We start from the raw sequence: 23,916 nt of genomic DNA, 5'->3' as shown, positions 1-23,916 counted from the left end.
TTCCCCCGTTGTTCAGGTCTAATCCTGGTAATGTCAGTGTAAAGAAGCCACTACATACAGGGTGCATCAGCACCATGGTTGGCACCATGGCGAGGCGAGACACAGAAAGAGTAGTCACTTACTACAGTTCAGACTGGATACAAAGTAGCCTGTGTCGGGTTTGTTGAGGCTGTTCAGTAGTAGTCAAATAAAAAGCCAAAGTGTCATTAAGCCATACTAAATAAGGCTTTTTACCGTGGGTCATATTCTTAACTTGTGTTTGGTGTTCTCTTTGAGCTTCATATCAATGTAAACACGGTGTCATAGCTTATTTTTAGGGAACACATGTCCAATAATACATATTTGATAATGGTCTAGTTTTAGTTTTCTGAATGGATTCCAGGCGCTGAAAGGAGACTGTTTTTTATTATGCTTCTGTTATCTGAATAACATTTGAAGGTATCTATATTTTCTACTCAAAATGTCATCAGTTGTGGAAACTGAAATGGAAATGCTTTTGAAATTAAGCTAAAAGAGCTAGTAACAGTGTCTTTCAGATAGCTGTTTCCTGTCTCGTAAAGCAGCATGGTACATCTTTGTATTCTCTCACCCGTTTGGCTGCCTGTCCTGTTGTAAATCTTCAAGATAAGGGATATATGTTGTGTTGTGTAACAGTTAAGAGGTTTAAAAATAGCTTATAAATGGCCCCAGCTTTAAAACCTAAACCAGCATGAAAGATCAAGGATGGACTGGAAATGTACTTAGTGTCTTGTTTTCTACACTTAGTTGAAGGCTCAATTTATTACCTGAAGGGGCCTCTGTGACAATACATTAGCAGCATAACAGTGTTCTTTCCTAAAAAAATATAGTCTACTGTATGCTATTACGCAGGGTTTTCACATCGGATGGCTAGAGTTGGTGATCGCAGTGATACTGGCAAAAGATGAGTCTTCTGTTCTAGTGCTGAAGTAACACCACTGTAACTGTATATGAGTCCTGCTGTGGTCAATCCTCAGGCAACTGTGGATGACTGGAGGTGGGTGAGAGGTGAAGGGGATGGGAGGGAGGAAGGGATGCATCTGCTGTTCCAGTATCTCAGAGCAGCTTTAGCAGTAGGCAGGGGGCTCAAGGAGCACACTGACCTGAGAACTGCAGGACGTCTCATTGTGGGAGTTTTAATGAGCATGCCATGTCATTGTCACAAGGGGTGTGTGTGTGTGTGTGTGTGTGTGTGTGTGTGTGTGTGTGTGTGTGTGTGTGTGAGAGACACAATATTTCAAAGTTGTTCGGGGGGGAATTAATGTTATATTGTCAAATATTCCCCCCTCATCACTGATACTGTACCTGTCTTAAAGAGGAATAGCGGCAAATTTTGACAATTTGTCTATGTTCCTAAACCCCTTGTTGTACTATCTGGCAAAGTGCGCACCTCTATCACTCATGAGGTAGACTACATCACAGGGTTATACAGCCTCCCACTCACTGCAGCGCTAGATAGAACTTTGTGGAATAACGCAGGTCTACGACAAATATAAACATTCTGTCAAAGCAAGAATACTACATTTGTGAAGTTCAATCGATTATGAAATATGGCATATACATTTTTATGTGATAAATTTGGGTCACAGTTTCACATTTTCTGAGATGTCTGCCAAGCAAGGAGGAAACAGCAGCCATACAGTGCCTTGCGAAAGTATTCGGCCCCCTTGAACTTTGCGACCTTTTGCCACATTTCAGGCTTCAAACATAAAGATATAAAACTGTATTTTTTTGTGAAGAATCAACAACAAGTGGGACACAATCATGAAGTGGAACGACATTTATTGGATATTTAAAACTTTTTTAACAAATCAAAAACTGAAAAATTGGGCGTGCAAAATTATTCAGCCCCTTTACTTTCAGTGTGCAAACTCTCTCCAGAAGTTCAGTGAGGATCTCTGAATGATCCAATGTTGACCTAAATGACTAATGATGATAAATACAATCCACCTGTGTGTAATCAAGTCTCCGTATAAATGCACCTGCACTTTGATAGTCTCAGAGGTCCGTTAAAAGCGCAGAGAGCATCATGAAGAACAAGGAACACACCAGGCAGGTCTGAGATACTGTTGTGAAGAAGTTTAAAGCCGGATTTGGATACAAAAAGATTTCCCAAGCTTTAAACATCCCAAGGAGCACTGTGCAAGCGATAATATTGAAATGGAAGGAGTATCAGACCACTGCAAATCTACCAAGACCTGGCCGTCCCTCTAAACTTTCAGCTCATACAAGGAGAAGACTGATCAGAGATGCAGCCAAGAGGTCCATGATCACTCTGGATGAACTGCAGAGATCTACAGCTGAGGTGGGAGACTCTGTCCATAGGACAACAATCAGTCGTATATTGCACAAATCTGGCCTTTATGGAAGAGTGGCAAGAAGAAAGCCATTTCTTAAAGATATCCATAAAAAGTGTTGTTTAAAGTTTGCCACAAGCCACCTGGGAGACACACCAAACATGTGGAAGGAGGTGCTCTGGTCAGATGAAACCAAAATTGAACCTTTTGGCAACAATGCAAAACGTTATGATTTGCGTAAAAGCAACACAGCTCATCACCTTGAACACACCATCCCCACTGTCAAACATGGTGGTGGCAGCATCATGGTTTGGGCCTGCTTTTCTTCAGCAGGGACAGGGAAGATGATTAAAATTGATGGGAAGATGGATGGAGCCAAATACAGGACCATTCTGGAAGAAAACCTGATGGTGTCTGCAAAAGACCTGAGACTGGGACGGAGATTTGTCTTCCAACAAGACAATGATCCAAAACATAAAGCAAAATCTACAATGGAATGGTTAAAAAATAAACATATCCAGGTGTTAGGATGGCCAAGTCAAAGTCCAGACCTGAATCCAATCGAGAATCTGTGGAAAGAACTGAAAACTGCTGTTCACAAATGCTCTCCATCCAACCTCACTGAGCTCGAGCTGTTTTGCAAGGAGGAATGGGAAAAAATGTCAGTCTCTCGATGTGCAAAACTGATAGAGACATACCCCAAGCAACTTACAGCTGTAATCGCAGCAAAAGGTGGCGCTACAAAGTATTAACTTAAGGGGGCTGAATAATTTTGCACAGCCAATTTTTCAGTTTTTGATTTGTTAAAAAAGTTTGAAATATCCAATAAATGTCGTTCCACTTCATGATTGTGTCCCACTTGTTGTTGATTCTTCACAAAAAAATACAGTTTTATATCTTTATGTTTGAAGCCTGAAATGTGGCAAAAGGTGGCAAAGTTCAAGGGGGCCGAATACTTTCGCAAGGCACTGTATCATGCTAAAACAGACACGAGGGGGGCTCCTCATAAACACAACACACTGACAGTTTTCAAAATGGCCTACATCATACTCTAGCATATCATACAACACGCCTTTTCCTATATGGTCAGAAGCATCATCAGTCGTCTGTAGTAAGCTATTTCATTTCTCTCTTTCAATGCTCTTGAGACCAAGCAGAAAAGTCTGTTTTTAAAGACGCCAACGTAGCCAAACAAATCCATTAGAAGACAGTTGTCGATCTGATCAGAAACACTGTGCTCACAACCCTTTTTATCTCCTGAATTATGTTGCTGGTGTATTTTGTTAGGATTTTGGAATATATTGCGCAATTGGTTTTTACCAGGCGCGAGTCATTTTTAGATAAGAACATCAGCCTACCTTTGTCTTGTCAACCATCCAAAAATAATTCCATGTGTCCTCCTTTTGTCTTTATAATCTTTCACATAGCCTATTCCATGATCTGGGGTAATCCAATGAGCAACACTGCAGCTTTTGATTACAGTATGAGTATGCTACACATAATCAATACACAACTTTCAAGGAGGTAGGGTATTTGATGCAAACACAGGCTGTAAGAATACTTTTCCATTTGATCAAATTTGCCTTCATTATCACATTCTCTTGCTCGCTCTGAGGAAAGCAATTTGGCCGTGGCTTTCAAACTAAATCCTCTGGATCATTTTGTAAGTGATTCTCATTATTCTACCAATTAAAACATATACCTGCAGGCTAATAATGCATGTAATAATAGCATATTTGATCTACCCCAATGAAAACTTGGGACAGTCGGCATAAATCGCATTTCGATAGCCTGGGTAGTGATGAAGGCATCTATCTATTACTGTATATCTGCAACAGAAATTAATTTACAAGGATATGTTCGCTGTCAGCTGGCTACTTTAGGAAAGTTACAATCTGATGAAACGTGTTCCATAAATGAGCTTTATAGCCCGTATGTGTCATCCTCTGAAGTGGATGCTATGTTGCACTCTCACTAGTCTCTCTCTCTTATTTTAGTAGATGTATTTTGCTATGAAGATCACACCGTGCAGCGAGGGATGTAGCCTACAGTCAGAGAGAGACAATGTTCATCGGCAGGTGAAATTATGCCCAATGGGGTTGCAAGGTAAAAGTGTGAGGTTCCTTTCCTCCTTGCTTGGCAGAGGTCTCAGAGAAGGAAAATTGGGAACCCGCGATCCCAAATTTATCACATCAAATATTTATGCCATATCTCACGATCGAATTTAGTGTTTTAGCTGTGACAGAAATGTATATTTAGTCGTAGATTTGTGTTATTCCACCAAGGTCTATCAAGCGCTGCAGGGAGTGGCCTGTATTACCCTGTGATGTAGATCTCGTTCTAGGTCTACCTCGCTCTCCCTGCAGCGAAGTGCGTACTTTGACAGTCCAACAACGAGTCAGTTTTTTTTTCTTTTAAATTTGCCATTATTCCCCTTTAAGTACAGTATATAGCCTAGTGGTTAAAGCGTTGGGCCAGGAACCGAAAGGTTGCTGGATCAAATCCCCAGGCTGACAAGGTAAAATTCTGCCGTTCTGCCCCTGAGCAAGGCAGTTAACTCACTGTTCCCCGGGTGCCGAAGACGTGAATGTTGATTTAAAAATATATATATTTTTACCCTTTTATTTAACTCGGCAAGTCCATTAAGAACAAATTCTTATTTTCAATGATGGCCAAGTGACAGTGGGTTAACTGCCTTGTTCAGGGGCATAACGACAGATTGCTTTACCTTGTAAGCTCGGGGATTCGATCCTGTAACCTTTCGGTTACTAGTCCAACGCTCTAACCACTAGGCTACCTGCCTACCTGCTGATTTTAAGGCAGCCCCCCACACTTCTCTGATTCAGAGGGGTTGGGTTAAATGCAGAAGACACATTTCAGTTGAATACATTCAGTCGGACAACTGACTAGGTATCCCCCTTTCCCTTTTTATATACCCTGAAAACATACTGCTCTCACAGTGAGTACAGTAGGCTTGGCCATTAGCCAATACATCAACATATCCTTTAAACCAGGACTGAAGTCTCCTGCAACAGATTAGACTGATAAACCTGTCTGGCTAGAGGTCATACAACCGGAGAGCCATGCTATGCTACTCTACAGTATCACTTGCACAATCTTGAATCTATGATAAACCGATTTTCGTCTAGGGGCCAACAAATTACAAGCCATGTTAAGCACACAATGAATACATTTTCTGTGTTTTTGCTAAACAGTGATCATTGTTATCGTCATCAATTGTCCTGTCTGTGAACAGGCTCTGAGCAGGAACAATAAGAACTCTGACACCCACTGGCACTATTGTTCGGAGTGGGCCAATAAGGAAACAATGGGAACTCTGTGATAAACGATGTGGACGGTACGGATACAGGTATCTCATTGATATCCAGCTACAGTTTCATTACTGTATAACTGTTAGAAAATACTTAGCTATATTCAGTTCTACAGCATTGGCCTTACTCAGCTATTGATCATAAGAACATACAGAGGAACCACCTACCTACATGATGATGATGATGATGATGATATTACAACACAAGTCCTCAGACAATCATCTGACCCTCCACCTTTACACGCCACACTGTTCTTCTCCGCATGCTGGCAGAGATGACAGTACCTTCCCTAGCAGGGACACGCATCTCATTCGCACCTCTGTTCAACTCACCAGGTCTCTGTCCCTGTCACAACTATTCCCGGCCACTTCCACAGACTGTGCTCCAATTTCTGTCATTTATTATGACTTGTTTGCTTGTAATTGCCTATAATGCACCTATAAAATGAATGTTATTCACACTGCAGCCTTAACAGGGCAGATAGTGTCTCTTTCAGAGGAGAATAGACCTAGAGGTGTGACAGCGGGTCCATGTGCTTAATGTCATACAGCCTAGTAGCCCTGACTCTAGTCGGGGCCTCACAGTAGAATTTGGAACTTGAACTCTTCTGACAATGCTTTCCATTGTTCAACAGAACACTCTCCCGACTACACACAGAGGCTCTGTCCTTTCGTTCTTCAGAGATTATTTGTGCACCTTGTCTCTAGAACATCATGTGCACCGGCTTACGGGGAGCTGAACTGCTGATGTTCTCCTGCATTAAGGGCAGAGAGAGGAATCACTGGGTGAGTAGACAGTGTGCTTCCCAATAGTTTTTTGGGGGGGGATACGGAAACCACTATCCTTCCTGATGTGTGTTCGCATAGCTTATCCCCTCCACTCCTCCCAGTCCTGTGTGTTTTGGTTTATTTGGGAACATCTTGTAGCATTGGGACCAGGGCTGGCTGCATGTCCCACTGGATGACAGTGTTCAGGTGCCAGGGCGCATGTGTCTGCGGACAGCGAGGGGCCTGGAGGGGAGAAAGAGGGACCCATCTGAGGACAGACAGAAATAGAACCAGTTTTATCTTTAGTTCCCTCACTGACGTGACAGATGTGACAAAGCATGCCCATAGCCATTTTATGCATCATTCTAGCCACGCAGCAGCCGTATCAACTGTAAATCAACATTGTGGTTTCTCCTAGAAAATGTGTCAGTTGAGCTGCTGGTTACATTTTATGGGCAATTTTACTGGTTTATTACAATGAAATAGTGGGCTATGAAATAAGAGTGAATGTAATTGCTAATGATGACAAAACCATCAATATTTCATGAAATATTTCAGACATGTTCATACATGTTGGCTTTGTGTAGCTTACTACTACTGGGTTTCACTATGTTCCTCATCACTAATGCAGGTTGAGCCCTGCTTCAGCATGAAGTCCACCCTCTCCCAGTTTCAGGGGCTGTTGACAGGAACAGGGTCACCCAGCATGGGTTCCTGTCCTCTCACCACAGGATTTCCTCCGGTACCAATGCAACGGTCAAAATTTGTCATTGCGAGGCTGTCCTTTTTCACAGCTTTCCCTAACAATGACCCCAGCCTCAGCACAGACTTGAGTCTTACACTTCTTGTTGTTTTTCTTAATCATATTGCTATATTCACAGAGATTCTTTAGAAACCCTACCGAAAACGGTGAGTAATTCCGCCCATTGTCAGTAATGATAGGGGTCTGGGGTTAGAGGCACTCTGAGCACTATTTACATTGATTGAGTTAGGTCATTCCCCACCCTCGTTAGGAAAATATACAGTAGTTGCAGTTTCCTGTAATTCTGTTACTTCCTGTTCTGCTACTAATTAACTGGTTAGTTGATGCAAATCCAAGTTGTGATGTCAGAAGATTGCTTTAGGAAAAGATGCCCCCTGTATTGTATCTAGCATAGACGTTTCCCACTCCATACCCAACCATCATGTAGAGGGAGGAAGCAGAATGGCCAGTGTTGATGAGGAAGTTAAAAAATGGCAACATCTATTGGCGTTATTACCAAAGCATCGAGAAACCGCTTTCGTGCTAGTGTGTCATCAATGAGCCTCTGCCTAAACAATGTACTTTCCAGACTGAGAAATATATTACATGTATTGGATAATGCAAACGGGACAGCAGAATAATAGCATTCATTTCATCAAATACTTGAGATTATGAATTGTTATAACACTATGCAGTAAAACATGAAACAAAATTGCAGCCAATATGGTAATCCATCAGTGTTCAGTGCACAGGTGAACTGGCAGGTGTGTCTGTCTGTCCTGTCCATCAGTGAGACCTTCTTTTGGTAGTGAGCAAGTTAGTTTTCTGTCTGTGTAATATGATACAGCATGCCAACACTACCAGGCCAGACCGATAGAGAGCTTAGAGATAGCAGAGTGAGGATAAAATTAGCTCAAATAAACCTGCGGTGAGTGACTCTATTTTGGAACCGAATCAATTACCACTTAAAAGTTATGGATTCATTATGGCATGTCATCGCTCTGGGAATCATGGGGTTACATTTTAAGGAAATGTCTTCCAAAGTTTTTATTTAAATTTTATTGACTGTCTTGTTCTGTTAGCGCTAATACAATACTGTAGCCTGAAGGAAAAATGCAGCCCTATTGGATAGAAATAACTGGTTAGATAACCAGACAGTCTCCAACTCTTCAATCATGTCTCGTCTCTATCTGCCTAGAGCAATATTAGTCAGGGCAGTCCCATGTCTGCTCTTTAAATAGACAGATCATATGGTGGGTGGCCTCACAATGAATCAAAAGTGCTTATAAGCACATTTCTACTTGATCACTTTTTGTGTGTTTTTATTGTTCATTACTGAAGGTTTCTGTACATGCATGATAAACAAACATTGTGTGTCTCATTTTGTAACACCAATCAGATTAATCCTTTTAGTAGGCTTAAGAGATTGTATTAGTTCTATAAAACCAATCAAATGAGGGTTTTCATTGTTAAACAAGACCTCATGATGTTTATTTATTTACCTCAACAATTGAGACTGTAACACTTGGGCCTGGTAGAGCTCGGCGCCAAACCCAGGATGGAAAGGAGACTCGCAAAGGACTCTAAATAGGCCAGGCAGGGAAGAAATATCATGTTGCCTGTTTGGGAGGTCAGAGTGCTTCGTGGAGCAGGAAAGACCGACACAGTTAGGAGCAGAGGCCTCTACAACACACCTCCATGCCATCTCCCTGGGGCCTTCCGGCTCTTAGGGGCCTCTGTATCTATAATGGACATCAGCAGATGACTGGCCCCATTCCTCTTGTGTTTCTGTATGAGACACCCTGTGTTCCTCTTGTACAGACCCAGCATCCTCTATCTCAGGGTTCTCCGACCCTGTTCCTGGAGAGCTACCCTCCTAATCAGGTGCACTAGATTAGGGTTGGACTGAAAACGTCCAGGACGGTAGCTCTACAGGAACAAGGCTGGGAGAAACCTGCTCTAGCTATCCTCATCATCTTCTATCATAGTCCATACCAATAGAAATCCGTAAGGGCTTCATTTTACCACTAGGTGTCATATTTGACTCATGCTTATCTTTACCTAAGCATTAGAATGTGTAATGTTTTGTCTATAATACTGAACCAGGAAATATACAGAGCTGTGAAAGTATTTCCCATCTTTCTATTTTTCCCTACTTTTGCATATTTGTTTTATACTGAATGTTATCAGATGTTCAACCAAAACCTAATATTAGATAAAGGGAACCCAAGTGAACAAATAACACAACAATTGCATACTTGTTTCATTTATTTCATAAACAAAGTTATGCATCACCCAATGCCCCCATGTGAAAAAGTAATTGCCCCCTTACACTCAGTAACTGGTTTTTGCCACCTTTGGCTGCAACGACTCCAAACGCTTCTTGTAGTTGTTGATCAGTCTCTCACGTCTCTGTGGAGGAATTTTGGCCCACTCTTCCATGCAGCACTGCTGTAACTCAACAACATGTCTGGGTTTTCAAGCATGAACTGCTCGCTTCAAGTCCTGACACAACATCTCAATTGGGATTAGGTCAGGACTTTGACTAGGCCACATTAGCCTATGTCACAACAGAAATACATGTTGAGTCTTGGTGGATATTAGACTGTAGACGACACATCCCAGCTTAATGTCTCTGTGACTATCGTACAGGATGCAGTACACGTGTCTTCACATGCTTACAGTACTTGACCTCCAGATCACACACACAACCGTGGTGATCATCGTACAGGATGCAGTACACGTGTCTTCACATGCTTACAGTACTTGACCTCCAGATCACACACACAACCGTGGTGATCATCGTACAGGATGCAGTACACGTGTCTTCACATGCTTACAGTACTTGACTCCCAGATCACACACACAACCGTGGTGATCATCGTACAGGATGCAGTACACGTGTCTTCACATGCTTACAGTACTTGACCTCCAGATCACACACACAACCGTGGTGATCATCGTACAGGATGCAGTACACGTGTCTTCACATGCTTACAGTACTTGACCTCCAGATCACACACACAACCGTGGTGATCATCGTACAGGATGCAGTACACGTGTCTTCACATGCTTACAGTACTTGACCTCCAGATCACACACACAACCGTGGTGATCATCGTACAGGATGCAGTACACGTGTCTTCACATGCTTACAGTACTTGACCTCCAGATCACACACACAACCGTGGTGATCATCGTACAGGATGCAGTACACGTGTCTTCACATGCTTACAGTACTTGACTCCCAGATCATACACACAACCGTTGGGGTTGATGTTTGCTTCCTCACAACATAAGTAGATTGATTGCTGATAGAGAAACATGTTGCTGGTTTCTGAGAATAATTTCAATCGTTTTTTCCATATATGGCCTGAGTGCTGGTGTTAGTTACAGTAATCGTACAGTGAAACATTGTGGTTAATGTGTCATAAAGGCCGGCAGGGGTCTTAGAGGACTGTACTTCCTCTCAACACACTCTCTCATCTCAGACAGGAAGTTATGTAGCTACGGTTAAACCAACACAACACCAAGACTGTGTAAAGCAGACCAAAAACATTTTTCAGGACTTACAGCAGGCAGATCAGTCATAACTTTGAATGCTGGATATTTCTGCAGACTGACTGCAGAGCAGTAAACAACCGATACTTCCTTCTGTAGAACATCATGAAAAGTCAACTTTAATAGTTTCTGTTGGGTGCTTCCCCTGCCATGAGGAACATTGGTGTCTTCTTTTCCTCATAGCATACAATGCTGTTCCCACCTGGGAAAGATTTTACATGTATATCATGTGACGTATTGATAAGCTACGTAATGTTGTTAGGTTGGAATGCAATATCCACGTATTAACGTCTCCTGAATGATTGTTATTGACCAAATAGTTGTTTTTAGTTTTTGTATTTTTATAATGCTGCAGACAGTCCATTTAGTCATGTTGTCTTTGAGTCTTAAAGGATATTTCTGCTATTGCTACAGTGTTATGAGGCTTGTGTTAAGGAAATGCCCAATCAATTATTACTCTAGTCTAGGTGCTGTCTGGCAGTAAATATCCTCTTTGTTTTCTCACAGCTGTTTCTATGCCCCCCCACACCCCTCTGAGATATGATTTTAACCCCTTGCAGAGTGGAAATCTTTCTGGTAGTAGGAACTGTTATAAGCCTCTTACTCATCAAAGCCCTGGGCCAGGGCACTGTCACAGCTGGTGCGTGTAATCACTCTCCCTTGTAGCAGTGGGAGTCAGGTTAGATCTTCAATCCAATCAGAGCTCACTCTGAAAGGGCAGGCCTGGCATCACCCTTTTCTCTCTCGATCGCTCTCTCAGGCTGGAGGGACTGTAGCAGAGAGGTAGAGACAGTTTAGGCTAACGTTGGCTACATTGAAAACGCAGAACTAAGCCTTGCTTTGAAGTTTAAAATTGATGGACCACATAGAACGGCTTCTACATGTGAATGTGCAAAAAGGCATATAAAAATGTATGACTTGGTATTCACTATGCAGGGTTGGTTGATTGATTTTATTTTCCAGTTTAAAAAAAACAACATTATACACAGTACAACAATAATGGTTCTTTATAATTATTGGGATATCTGCCTACAGTACATCGTCAACACCCTCCCTCCCTCCCCCACCCCGTCTACCCAGGCCTCGGTGGTAGCTACTTGTTTGTGTGGTGAGTCATGCCTACCTACGCCAGCCTCCATCACACTCTATACAGATCTGGGGTCACCAAGTCTGTTCCTCCTCCGTGTTCAAGGCCACCTGTGCTGCTGTGAGTGACTCACTGCCTCTCTCCACTCCTTCCATTAAGAAGGTTATGGCCTAAAAACATATATTAGACCCTGGATACACATTTCAGCAAATTGCAAACTGCAGGTGGATAGGGGACTGGTTTCGTGTTTCCATGACAACATATTTAAGTGACATCACAGCATCGATCGGACATAGTGGGCTTCTGAAAGACTCTGATCTCCAGTTACAGAAGAATCGGAAGGTGAGAGCATTTGGACGAGGATGTTGTTATGGAACTTTGAAGACTGGAGCTCCTAGAGTTACAGTGCATTCAGAAAGTATTCATACTCCTTGACTCTTCCATGTTGTGTTGTGTTGCAGCCTGAATTCAGAAGGGATTAAATATATATATATATATATTCCACCCATCTACACACCGCAATGACAAAGTGAACGCATGTTTTTAGACATTTTTGCAAATGTATTGAAAATGAAATAAATAAATAGTTTTCACACCCCTGAGTCAATACTTTTGTAGAAGCACCTTTGACAGTCTCTTAAGAGTTTTCCACACCTAGATTGTGTAACATTTGCCCATTATTCTTTAAAACATTCTTCAAGCTCTGTTAAATTGGTTGTTGATCATTTCTAGACAACCACCTTCAGGTCTTGCCATACATTTTCAAGTAGATTTATGTCAAAACTGTAACTCAGCCACTCCGGGACATTCTATAAGGGCACAAGGCGAGACCCAGATGCAGAAACAGGAGGCAGATGGTTAGAGTCCCAAGATGTTTATTAACAATCCAAAAGGGAGAGACAGGAAGCACAGGGATAAAGAAACCAGGGAAAATAAGTGACACCTGGAGGGGGTGGAGACAATCACAACGACAGGTGAAACAGATCAGGGTGTGACACATTCAGTGCCTTCTTGGTAAGTGCAGATTTGGCCTTGCGTTTTAGGTTATTGTCCTGCTAAAAGCTGAATTCAGCTCCCAGTGTGGTGGAAAGCAGACTGAAGCAGGTTTTCCTCTAAGATTTTGCCTGTCCTTGGCTCCATTCCATTTCTTTTTTATCCTGAAAAACTCCCCTGTTCTTAATGATTACAAGCATACCCATAACATGATCCAGCCACCATTGTGCTTGAAAATATGGAGACTGTTACTCAGTAATATGTGTTTTTAATTTTAATTTAACCAGGAAGGTCTCATTGCGATTTAAAATCTATTTTTCAAGAGCGTCCTGGCCAAGATAGGCAGCACCAAGTCATTACAAAAATTACAGACAAACAACATGAAAAACTACAAGTAATCTAGTAAAAACCATAGAATTCACAAGAGTATAACAAAATCAAAAACAGCAAATTAAAATCATTGACAGGTCAGGGAATCAGTCTCAAGATCATTCATCAGTGATTTAAAAAATACCAATCGGGACAAGTTCTTCCAGTTTAAAAGTATTTTAAGGTGTTCCAAGACGATGGCGCAGAGTACATAAAAGCCCTTTTACCAAATTCAGTTCGGACATTTGGAACAGTTAGCCGGATAAAGTCCAGCGAACGAAGAGAGTACCCACCACATTTCTGAACAATAAAAATGCCCAAATAAAAGTATATCAGTGCCTGAGCCTACGAGTGTCTAGAGAAGGCCAGCCAACCCTGGTATACAAAGTGCAGTGGTGCGTAAGGGTTTTGCAGTTTAAAATAAATCTCAAAGTGCCATGGTAAAGGGTGTCAATTGATCCCAAACACTGAGCGGAACCATTCATATTTAAAATATCCCCATAGTCTAGTAAAGGCATAAATGTAACTGATACTAGCCTCTTTCTGGCTTCAAAAGAAAAACAGGCCTTATTCCTAAAATAAAATACCAATTTCAACTTCAATTTTTTTGAAAGTTGTTGAATATGTTAAAAGAGAGGCTGTCATGAATTAAAATTCCAAGATATTTATGAGGTTACAACCTCAATCTCCTTGCTCTGACGGGTAGAAATAGGTGAAAGGTTCAGAGGTCTATTTCTTGCTTTAGAAAACACCATTAGTTTAGTTTTATCAGTATTGAGGATAAGCTTCGATTGACACCAGGAATCTTGAATAGTATAAAAAGCAGTTTGCAAATTTTGGAAAGCTTTTATAAGAGACGAGGCACAACAGTAAATAACAGTATCATCAGCAGAAAAATGAAGTTTCGTATTTTGGACATTTTTGTCTAAATCATTTATATAAATAGTGAATAAGAGAGGACCAAGTACAGAGCCTTGGGGCACACCATTGAAGACAGACAATTTAACCTCTCTAGGGTACGTGGGACACTAGCGTCCCATCTGGCCAACATCCAGTGAGGTTGCAGAGCGCCAAATTCAAATACAGAAAAGCTCATTATAAAAATTCAGAAAACAAAACATATTTTACATAGGTTTAAAGATTAACTTTATTTTATTTTATTTTATTTATAAAATGCTTTTCGGCGAAAGCATACCTAGCCCAGAACATACCTAGCCCAGTTGACAAATTATTACAAACAGTAACCAGCCAAGCAGAAGCATTACAAAACTCAGAAATAGAGATAAAAGTAATCCCTTACCTTTGATGATCATCATATGGTGGCAATCAGAAGACATTCAGTTACTCAATAAATATTCCTTTTGTTCGATGAAGTCTCTTTATATCAAAAAAACTCTGTTTTGTTAGCGCGTTTTCTTTAGTAATCCACAGGCTCAAACGCAGTCGAAAACAATCAGACAAAAAAATCCAAATTGTATCTGCAAAGTTCATAGAAACGTGTCAAACGATGTTTATATTCAATCGTCAGGTTGTCTTTTTTAGCCTAAATGATCTATAATATTTCAACCGGACAATAACGTCGTCAATATAAAAGGTAAACAAGAAATGCACATGCACATGAAAAAGCTCTGCGACACGGTAGGGTCCACTTGTTCAGACTGGTCTTACTCCCTCATTTATAAGAAACTATTTCTAAAGACTGTTGACATCTAGTGGAAGGCATAGGAACTGCAAATGGAGTCCTAAGTCAATGGATACTGTAATGGCATTGAATAGAAAACTACAAAACTAACAAAAAAACCTACTTCCTGAATGGATTTTTCTCAGGTTTTCACCTGCTAAATCAGTTCTGTTATACTCACAGACACTATTTTAACAGTTTTGGAAACTTTAGAGTGTTTTCTATCCAAATATATATATATATATATGCATATCATATCTTCTGGGCCCGAGTGTCAGGCCGTTTAATTTGGGCATGCTTTTCATCCAAAACTACCCTAGAGAAGTTAACAGACATAAGCCCTTCAAATTGATAGCACTGAGTTCTATCAGACAGATAGTTAGCAAACCATACAACTGCATGCTCTGAGAGACCTACACTCGACAATCTCTGCCTTAGTATAGCATGATCAACTGTATCAAAAGCCTTAGATCAATAAAAAGTGAGACACAGTGCTGTTTTTTGTCAAGGGCTTCAGTGAAATCATTTAAAACCTTCATGGATGCTGTAATTGTGCTATGCTTCTTCCTGAAGCCTGATTGGTACATTGATAAAATAGAGTTAGTAAATAAAAACTATTTTCGCTGTTCACTCACAAGGGTTTCAAGTATTTTCACCAGGGGTGACAGCTTTGAGATTGGCCTATAATTATTTATTATTAAAAGAGTTGGATATCCCCCTTTTTAAATGTGGTAGGACAAATGCTGATTTCCAGATTTTCGGAATTTCATTACATTCCAGGGTTAGATTGAACAAATATGTAAGTGGTTCAGCTATGAAATCAGCTGGCAGATTTAAAAAGCAGGGATCCAAAAGGTCAGGACCCGCAGGCTTTCTCTGATCTAAGGATTTCAGGGCTTTATGTACCTGCTGCACTGAGAATGGCAAAAAGCTAAAAGTTTGACCAGCTCTCACTGGTTCATCCACAGGTTTCTACAGAGACATAGGACACTGACTCAAACAGCCTACCAGATGATACAAAGTGCTCATTGAAACAATTCAGCATTTCAGTTTTGTCATATACAGTGCCTTGCGAAAGTATTCGGCCCCCTTGAACTTTGCGACCTTTTGCCACATTTCAGGCTTCAAACATAAAGATATAAAACTGTATTTTTTTGTGAAGAATCAACAACAAGTGGGACACAATCATGAAGTGGAACGACATTTATTGGATATTTCAAACTTTTTTAACAAATCAAAAACTGAAAACTTGGGCGTGCAAAATTATTCAGCCCCCTTAAGTTAATACTTTGTAGCGCCACCTTTTGCTGCGATTACAGCTGTAAGTCGCTTGGGGTATGTCTCTATCAGTTTTGCACATCGAGAGACTGAAATTTTTTCCCATTCCTCCTTGCAAAACAGCTCGAGCTCAGTGAGGTTGGATGGAGAGCATTTGTGAACAGCAGTTTTCAGTTCTTTCCACAGATTCTCGATTGGATTCAGGTCTGGACTTTGACTTGGCCATTCTAACACCTGGATATGTTTATTTTTGAACCATTCCATTGTAGATTTTGCTTTATGTTTTGGATCATTGTCTTGTTGGAAGACAAATCTCCGTCCCAGTCTCAGGTCTTTTGCAGACTCCATCAGGTTTTCTTCCAGAATGGTCCTGTATTTGGCTCCATCCATCTTCCCATCAATTTGAACCATCTTTCCTGTCCCTGCTGAAGAAAAGCAGGCCCAAACCATGATGCTGCCACCACCATGTTTGACAGTAGGGATGGTGTGTTCAGCTGTGTTGCTTTTACGCCAAACATAACATCTTGCATTGTTGCCAAAAAGTTCAATTTTGGTTTTATCTGACCAGAGCACCTTCTTCCACATGTTTGGTGTGTCTCCCAGGTGGCTTGTAGCAAACTTTAAACAACACTTTTTATGGATATCTTTAAGAAATGGCTTTCTTCTTGCCACTTCCATAAAGGCCACATTTGTGCATTATACTTGTCCTATGGACAGAGTCTCCCACCTCAGCTGTAGAGCTCTGCAGTTCATCCAGAGTGATCATGGGCCTCTTGGCTGCATCTCTGATCAGTCTTCTCCTTGTATGAGCTGAAAGTTTAGAGGGACGGCCAGGTCTTGGTAGATTTGCAGTGGTCTGATACTCCTTCCATTTCAATATTATCGCTTGCACGGTGCTCCTTGGGATGTTTAAAGCTTGGGAAATCTTTTTGTATCCAAATCCGGCTTTAAACTTCTTCACAACAGTATCCCGGACCTGCCTGGTGTGTTCCTTGTTCTTCATGATGCTCTCTGCGCTTTTAACGGACCTCTGAGACTATCACAGTGCAGGTGCATTTATACGGAGACTTGATTACACACAGGTGGATTGTATTTATCATTAGTCATTTAGGTCAACATTGGATCATTCAGAGATCCTCACTGAACTTCTGGAGAGAGTTTGCTGCACTGAAAGTAAAGGGGCTGAATAATTTTGCACGCCCAATTTTTCAGTTTTTGATTTGTTAAAAAAGTTTGAAATATCCAGTAAATGTCGTTCCACTTCATGATTGTGTCCCACTTGTTGTTGATTCTTCATAAAAAATACAGTTTTATATCTTTATGTTTGAAGCCTGAAATGTGGCAAAAGGTCGCAAAGTTCAAGGGGGCCAAATACTTTCGCAAGGCACTGTACAGCAACAGTCCTTCAAAACACATGACGGTAATTCATTAACATTAATGTTACCAGACAGAGACTTTCTAGGGTCATTCAGGTTATCAGTGGTAACAGACATAAAATATTCAGACTTGGCCTTCCTGAGAAGAAAATAACACTTGTTTCGTAACTGCCTAAAAATAAGCCAATCAGCATCAGAACATGATTTCCTTGCTTTAGCCCAGGCTAGATTACGGTTGTGAATAATACAAGACAGCTCAGAAGAAACCCATGGATTATTCCCGCCCTTTAACCCTGAACCTACGGATTGGGGCATGTTTGTTTACTATTTGGAAAAAAACAACATGAAAGAATTTCCAGGCAGTTTCCACATCAGGAATAAACTCAATCTTGCTCCAGTCAAAATAAAACAAATCACGAAAGAAAGCCTGCTCATTAAAACACTTAAAATTTCTCTTACGAATAAAACGTGGGTTTGTCTTAGGAACCTTAGTATTTCTAACAGCAACAACAGCACAATGGTCACTTAAATCATTACAAAAAACACCAACCGCAGAATACTGATGTGGAACATTTGTCCATATCAAATCAATCAGGGTAGATTTATCTAGGCATTTAAGATTTGGGCGAGTGGGTGAGTTAATCAACTGGGTAAGATTCATAGAATTACAAAACATTTTTAAATCATCAGACACCGGCTTTAACCAACACCAGTTGAGATCACCAATCAAGATCATTTCACTGTAAAGAAGTTTAGACATGAGGTGCATCAAAGAAGAAAATGCATCACCGAGAGCAGAGGGGGGTCTATAACAGCCAATCACAGTTATAGAGAGCAGAGGGGGGTCTATAACAGCCAATCACAGTTATAGAGAGCAGAGGGGGATCTATAACAGCCAATCACAGTTATAGAGAGACCCTTTGAAACCTCAATATTCAAAGCAAGAAATTACAACTGTTTACAAATAGTTTCAGACTTTGCCACACTGGGAATTTAGTTTTTACATAAATAGCCACACCCCCACCTTTCTTAACTCGATCAGTGTGATAAACATTGTAACCACTTATACAAATATCCTTATCAAAAACAGACTTGCTGAGCCAGATTTCAGAAAACACAATTACATCAGCATCAGTTGATTTAGCCCAAATCCTAACTCCATACATTTTTGACAACAGGCTGCGTACATTTAAATGAAAAATACCAAAACCAGATCTTGATTTAAAATCAGAGGGGGTTTGGAGACATTGCATATCAGGGCCAGGGTTAGGTTGCACGTTACCTGATATCAACAAAAGAAGAATAACTAGGCCCCTCTGTTTTAATGACCTTGCACGGCTTCTCTTTTTTAAGAGACCTACTGCAAGCGAATTCTACAAGTGAGTTTCCAGACAATACAAAACAGTCATTTAAAACCATTAGACTTTAGTAGCGACACATTCGTACTGAAAAAGTAGACAAAGCAGACAAAATGTCTAATGGACGGGAGAGCACATTGTCAGATGTACTCACCCAGCGACAATGTTCGTTTTCTCCAGAGTTCAATAAAGTCAGTGCACAAACCACGAAAATTGTCATTTTCTCTGACAAATGTAAAAAATAGAGGCCAACGAAGGTAAGGGGAGAGAGGGACAGCGTGTATGTATGAGTCTGAATGTGAGTATTTGCGCGTGTTGGGTGTTGAGGTCGATTGAGAGAACGGGTTGGGGATTGTTGAGCTGCCACTGACAGCCAGGCGAAGAGCACATAGGAGCAGCTTGGACGAGACACTCCTCGGATGAAGAAGGAACTCAGGACAGCCAGGTGAAGAGCACAAAGGAGCAGCTTGGACGAGACACTCCTCGGATGAAGAAGGAACTCAGGCCAGCCAGAGATAGGGTTACTTTGGTAAACTTCAAGTAATGAATTGTCGAGTTGAGAGAGACCCGTGATCTTTACACCAGCAAAAACAAAATAGTTTGCACTATGCTTTGCCCATGTGTCAGGTGACTGCCTTCATCCCTCCAGGTCATCTGGGCGGGGCCTGTGCTGGGGGGGGGGGGGGGGGGGGGGCATACTGTCCAGCTTGTACGCCACTAGTTAGATTATCCACCAGAATGATGACAGTCTCCCTAATGTCTTATGCCATCTATTTCATTGTTTCTCATGGACCCTCCAGTGGGGTCATATGGGCCCTGGTGATGATCACCTACATATCAACCATCCTGGGATCGATGGGGGGGCCATCTTTGGTCCAAGTGCACCAACTGCATCAAGAGTAACTGGTCCAGGGCCAAGGTGACGTTCATCATTAGAATATTCTTCATCCTGGCTGGTATCCTACCGCTCACCAGTGTCTTCGTGGTTGCCCATTACTTGATATCGAATATCCTCAAATACCAGCTGGGTCTTTTGGCTGAATTCAGTCAGTGCATCGCCTCCATACTCTGCAGCTGCATCTTCAAGAGGAACAAGCCAGACTCGACAACGATTCAATCAACCTCCAGCTAACAGTTCTGTCCAGAGACTGTACTTTCTTGTTATGAGACCCTATACTTGTGATTCTATAATGTAATTCTATGATGAAAAAAAACTCTATCCTATCTGTTCAATGTTGACCAATCTGAAACGACCAGATAGGTGTGTAAGCAACACAGTGTTCATTTCTTGCACCAACACTCGCACTTGTCTTTTCTTACTAGCAGTGACTTTGCTGATTAGTAATTTTTCCTGAATGAAGTAGCTATGATATGTGGTGTCTCACCTTGCTACCGTAAAGGATAGTTTGGCCGCTTTTCAACCTCGTATTCATCATCCCCAACACCATACCAGTGTCTACATATGTGAAAACGGCACGTTTCTATGATCTGTGGTTAAAAAGACGAGAAGAAAAGTCCTAAAAAATGCTTCTCTGTGACATAACAGGGTAGTATTAATTTTTTTTTTTTTTAAACAGTGATTTTCAAAACCTGCAACAAGTTTCTAGCAAGAGGGAGGGCATTTTCTTGCTCCCCATGACACCATGTCATCGTGTATAACTTTAGAAATGTATATATCTTTTCTACAAAATGTAGAAATGCGCTGTTTTTACAAATGTAGACAATGGAATTGTGCTGGAGTAATGAAAATGAGATTGAAAAGTGGTGGAGTTGTGCACTAACTGGAGGAATGCACTAACTGTAAGCCGCTCTGGATAAGAGTGTTTGCTAAATGACTAAAATGCTATTTCCCTATTCCCACTTACAAGCAAAGTCCTCATCCTTAATATTGCACTGCTACCATCTTGTCATGCTTCCTCACCGAATCCACCACTACAAGAGTACCCCATCACAAAATGTTCTCCTTTGACATTTGTGTTTCTTCCTGTGTGAGAACACAAGACACCTGGATATCTCAGTTTAATTTAGTTCAATCTTATGACTTATATTAGTGACAGTATCTTCCTAGCTTCTCCTTATTTAGCACAGTGCACACCACACCACAGCAATGCAGGTGTCAGCTTCAACAAGCCTTTCACTAAAGGTTCCAGGAAGAGGGCATGCAATAGGACATGAAACGATCACTTTTGATTTCCAGTAAATTAACTCAATACAGCATAGTAGAGTATGTATTCCTCCATTCGCCCACAGTGCAGCCGAGCCGTGTTTGATATGGAGAAGGTGTTTCAGTTCAGCTGTTTGTGGCCTTGTGCTCTAAAGCAGTGGAGGCTGAACGTCCTTCCTGGCTGTCAGAATCAGGGCTGTCAAGGGTGCAGTCTGAGTGTGAGTGTGGTCAGCCCACACGGCGCTACACTGTTGTACGGTCTTACTCATCAGCCATAACAGCTCTGGTCGCACAGAGCAGGCGTATGAGACGTATGAGAGCAGGCGTATGAGTGTCAGTTTACCGGAGCTGAGACATGAGTTGGTTGAGTGATCTCGCTCCTCATGGCCGATGTGAGAAAAACGTTTGAACGGGTTAACGATCAGACTGAATACCAGGGCGTGTTCTCAAAGCATGCGCAGACCAGCTGGCAAGTGTCTAAACAGATATTTTCAATCTATCCTTGTCCCAGTCTGTAATCTCAACATGTTTCAATCTGAACACCATTGTCCCTGTTCCCAAGAGCTCCAACTTAACCTGCCTAAATGACTATCGCCCTGTATCACTCACATCTGTAATTCTAAAGTGCTTTGAAAGGCTGGTCATGACACACATCAACACCATCATCCAAGACACCCTAGACCCACTCTCATTCACATAGCACCCCAACAGATCCACAGATGATGCAATCTCAATTGCATTTCACACTGCCCTCTTCCACCTGGAGAAGAGGGGAAATAACTGTAAGAATGCTGTTCATAGACTACAGCTCAGCGTTTAACCTCTCTGGGATATGTGGGAGAGTAGCGTCCCACCTCGCCAACAGCCAGTGAAAGTGCAGGGCGCCAAATTCAAAACGACAAACCTCTCATAATTAAAATTCCTCAAGCATACAAGTATTTTACACCATTTTAAAGATTAAAATTCTCGTTAATCCAGCCACAGTGTCTGATTTCAAAAATGCTTTACAGCGAAAGCACCAAAAACTATTATGTTAGGTCACCACCTACTCACAGAAAAACACAGCCATTTTTCCAGCCAAAGAGAGGAGTCACAAAAAGCACAAATAGAGATAAAATGAATCACTAACCTTTGAGGATCTTCATCAGATGACACTCATAGGACTTCATGTTACACAATACATGTATGTTTTGTTCGATAAAGTGCATATTTATATAAAAAAAATCTCATTAGAGATATACTTCTCCTTAATGCAACCGCTGTGTCAGATTTCAAAAACACTTTACGGAAAAAGCAAACCATGCAATAATCTGAGTACAGCGTTCAGACAACAAAGCAGCCAAAAAGATATCCGCCATATTGGGTAGTCAACATTAGTCATAAATAGCATTATAAATATTCACTTACCTTTGATGATCTTCATCAGAATGCACTGCCAGGAATCGCAGTTCCACAATAAATGTTTGTTTTGTTCGATAATGTCCATTATTTATGTTCAAATAGCTTCTTTTGTTAGGGCGTTTGGGAAAAAATACAAAAGCGCGTTCAGGTCCAGCCGAACGTCGGACGAAAAGTTCAAAAAGTTCCGTTACAGCCCGCAGAAACTTGTCAAACTAATTATAGAATCAATCTTTAGGAGGTTTGTATCATAAATCTTCAATAATGTTCCAACCGGAGAATTCCTATGTCTGTAGAAAAGCAATGGAACGAGAGCTAACTCTCTCGTGACCGGGCCTCAGAGCCTGTGGCACTCTGCCAGACACCTGACTCATTCCTCTCTCATTTGGTCCCACTTCACTGTAGAAGCCTGAAACAACGTTCTAAAGACTGTTGACATCTAGTGGAAGCCTTAGGAAGTGCAACATAACCAATATCCCACTGTATCTACAATAGGGGCTGAGTTAAAAAACTACAAGCCTCAGATTTCCCACTTCCTGTTTGGATTTTTCTGTTCTGTTATACTCAGACATCATTCAAACAGTTTTAGAAACTTCAGAGTATTTTCTATCCAATACTTCTAATACTATGCATATATTAGCATCTGGGACAGAGTAGCAGGCAGTTTACTCTGGGCACCTTATTCATCCAAGCTACTCAATACTGCCCCCGTCACCAAGAATTAACACCATAGTCCCCTCCAAGCTCATCACCAAACTAGTTGACCCTGGAACTGAACCCCTCCCTCTGCAGCTGGATCCCGGCCCCAGGTGGTGAGGGTAGGCAACAACACATCCGCCACGCTGACCCTCAGCGGGCGGGGTGTGCACTTAGTCCCCTCCTGTACTCCTTGTTCACCCACGACTGCGTGGCCATGCACTACTCCAACACCATCAAGTTTGCTGAAGACATGACAGTTCACCGACGGCGATGAGTCTGCTTACAGGGAGGAGATCAGACTTAGCAGTGTGGTGCCAGGACAACAACCTCTTCCTCAATGCCAGTAAGACCAAGGAGCTGATAGTGGAGCGGGTGCTGTTGTGGTCAAGAGTCAAGAGTTTCTTAGCGTTCACATCATTTAGGACTTATCATGGTCCACACACACCCGCACGGTCCTGAAAAGGGCATGGCAGCGCCCCTTCCCCCTCAGGAGGCTGAAAATATTTGGAATGGGCCCTCGGGATCCTCAAAAAGTTATACAGCTGTACCATCGAGAGCATCTTGACTGGCTGCATCATCGCTTGGTATGTCAAATGCACCTCCAAAGCGCAAACTGCACTGACCCTACACACATTTACTAGACATATATACAGTTGAAGTCGGAAGTTTACATACACAAACTCGTTTTTCAACCATTCCACAAATTTCTTGTTAACAAACTATAGTTTTGGCAAGTCGGTTAGGACATCTACTTTGTGCATGACACAAGTAATTTTTCCAACAATTGTTTACAGAC

At 41.6% G+C, this 23,916-nt stretch overlaps 1 protein-coding gene across 8 annotated transcripts in view; it reads left to right on the top strand.

Moving 5' to 3' along the window:
• The window catches only part of LOC110506319 (diacylglycerol kinase zeta), a 143,289-nt gene that overhangs the window by 43,214 nt on the left and 76,159 nt on the right, over nucleotides 1–23,916 (top strand). Inside the window, exon 1 of one of the 8 annotated variants that reach the window (XM_036963997.1) lies at nucleotides 6,411–6,432. The exons of the other annotated variants lie outside the window; for them this stretch is intronic. The gene's annotated coding sequence lies outside the window, so the exon portion shown is untranslated. Of the gene's footprint in view, nucleotides 1–6,410; nucleotides 6,433–23,916 lie in introns of those variants that run through there. 8 annotated transcript variants of the gene reach the window in all.

The sequence above is a fragment of the Oncorhynchus mykiss genome, chromosome 26, assembly GCF_013265735.2.
Source record: "Oncorhynchus mykiss isolate Arlee chromosome 26, USDA_OmykA_1.1, whole genome shotgun sequence".
Taxonomy (NCBI): Eukaryota; Metazoa; Chordata; class Actinopteri; order Salmoniformes; family Salmonidae; genus Oncorhynchus; species Oncorhynchus mykiss.
This window is presented reverse-complemented; position numbering and strand designations above follow the sequence as displayed.